Source organism: Physeter macrocephalus, chromosome 16 (assembly GCF_002837175.3).
Source record: "Physeter macrocephalus isolate SW-GA chromosome 16, ASM283717v5, whole genome shotgun sequence".
Lineage (NCBI taxonomy): Eukaryota > Metazoa > Chordata > Mammalia > Artiodactyla > Physeteridae > Physeter > Physeter macrocephalus.
In genome coordinates, this window is record NC_041229.1 from 56,432,460 (window position 1) to 56,434,970 (window position 2,511).

General features: G+C 46.4%; 1 pseudogene; it reads right to left on the minus strand.

Moving 5' to 3' along the window:
• Positions 1-1,284: 1,284 nt before the first annotated feature.
• Positions 1,285-1,688, minus strand: LOC102984542 (prefoldin subunit 4-like; annotated as a pseudogene).
• Positions 1,689-2,511: the final 823 nt, after the last annotated feature.

Consider the following 2,511-nt stretch of genomic DNA (forward strand, 5'->3'; position numbering starts at 1 on the left):
GCCCTGGTTGGGAAGACAGGGACCTGGAGTCTGATCCAGGCTCTGTTAACAGCTCAAGGTGTAATCTGTGCTCTTGGGGCCTCAGTTTCCCCTGTGGTTCTCTGAGATGGGCTGGAGTAGGCAATTCAACCGGGTAGTACAAACAACCATATTCATTTTCTCACAGCTGCCTGGTGAGGCAGGCAGGTCAAGAAATACCATCCCTGTTCTACAGATGGGGAAACCGAGGCCCAGTAGGCAGTGGCTTCTCCGAGGCTGCCAGTCCTGGCTGCCTTGCACCGTTCTGCCTAGCCCAGGCGACCCTGAAACATGCCCCTCGAGCCAGCCTTCCTCTCTAATGGCTCTTTCAGCTCCTGTCAGTTATCAGGAGCCCTGGCTCGGCTGACAGCCAGAGTGTCTGCTGCTGATGCTTGGATGCCCACATTCCTGGGCTGTGACAGGGAGGCACCCAGAGCCCAGGCTGGGGGCACCCGGAGGGGTTCCACTTGGCTGCAAGCCCTGGGGCCCAGCTGTCTGGGGAGTGTCAGGAAGCAAAGAACTTTCTCTCCTTCTCACTGATGGGGGCAGGGGGAGATGTCTCTAGAGGCTGATATGGCAGGAGCTGGATAGGGTGCAGGCTCAGCCGGGCCCTGAGGCAACACCCGGCCCTACGGAGGACAGACGACCGACAGACGGAGCGGAGCGGCAGGGGTGGGGGAGTGCGGAGGCAGGAAGTGTGAGGGGGCAGGAATGAGGCTAGGGGTCAGTGGCTGATCAAAGGAGAGCCATCTGAGCCGCAAGACTGAAAGACCTCAGGCTAGAAAGCCAGACCTAGCTGGATTTGTGTCCAAGCTCTGACATTTCTTAGCTGTGTGACTAGGGGTGAGGCTCCCACCACCTCTGACCCTCAGTTTCTTCATCCTTAAAGTCCTTAACACAGCCTGGTACATCCACAGCAAGCTTGCAGTGGAGCCCTTCTGAATGAAGCCAGAGACACTCAGGGTTCAGTCTCAGACTGGAATTGCATTTAGGAAGTGCACCTAAACAGATAAAGCCAATAGAATAATTTATCCTTCTTTTTTAAAAAAAGTCATTTTAAACATTATTCAAATTTAATATAGAGGACAAACTAGTGGTTACCAGTGGGGAGAGGGAAGAGGGGAGGGGATTAAGAAGTTTAAACTATTATGTATAAAATAAGCTACAAGGATATATTGTACAACTCAGGGAATATAGTCAATATTTTATGATAACAAAAGAATTATTCAAGTTTATTAAACAAATTTCTAAGGTCTTATAAGATGTTCAACTTTCATCAGCTTCAAGGGTTATGTTGCTCCCAAATTTTGCATATAACTGAACTTTTGAATCTAACATTCACTGAATTGATTGCAGTCTGGATTCTAAGGCATCAATTTCTTCTTGTAAATTTTTCTTTGCTTCTTCTAACACTTCTTGTGCTCAATGTTGAGAATGGTTAATGTAAACATCGCCAATTTTAAATCATTTTGATATCATTAAGCAGTCATCACCTGCAAGCATGATGTCCCCACAAGCATCTTCCAGATTTCGAAGTTGTTTCTTTTTTACTTCTATTTCTTCGTTCAGTTCTGGGATTCTACTTGTATTCTGTGCAAATGTGTCTTTTGTTTGTTTTCAAAAGTAACATCGACATCTTCTGCAGCCACCTTCTTCATAGTGGCTGCCATCTTGGTAGAATAATCCATTCTTTACTTGATTCTGTTGAAAAGAAAAATGAATCTAAAAACAGTCCATGCAATGCTCTCAGAATCCATTTTCTTCTCCTGTCCACTTCTATCCTCTGCTTAGTTTGGCTGCTCTCACCTCAAAGGCCCTGAAAACTTCTCCAACCCCAAACTATTCAGCTTTCTCATTTCCCTCACCTCACCCCCAGTACTTTATTATGTGGATTAACTTGGCCTCTTGTCCAGCAATAGGGAAAATAAAGGGGAAAACTGCAGGATCCCTCATAGGATTCCCTTTGGCAGGATGGGATCCTGTGTAGTGACCCCTGTCCCATTCCAATTACTATTATTATTTAAAGCTGTGACAGGACAAAAATGATTAACATATGAGTATTCAAGAGCTTGTCCTAAACCCTGCCCACTAAAAAGACTACATTTTCCCTTCAGTTTCTGCCCATCCTCACCTGTAAGGAGGGTCTTATAATGCCAGGTAGAATCTTTTACTTTGGGAGTGGAGAACAGAGTTGGAGGGAAAGCAGAGAGGAACCAGATCAGAGGGCAGCAGGGAGGAGGAGGGACTTGGCAAAAGAAGTTAAACCTATTTACTTTCTTAAGAATACAGGAGGGAGGTTTCACTACTGCCCAAGATGTAGAAAGCTGGAAGGAGTCGTGCCCCCATCCTCACAAGAAACAGTCAGATAAACTACAGATAAGATTATAAAGAGGCAGCTTTGGGAGTGAGGATGTGCAGGAGAGGTGCTAGAGGAAAGGTACACAGTACTGTCCCCCTGCCAAGACCCTTCTCTCATCTGGAACAAAACCCTTA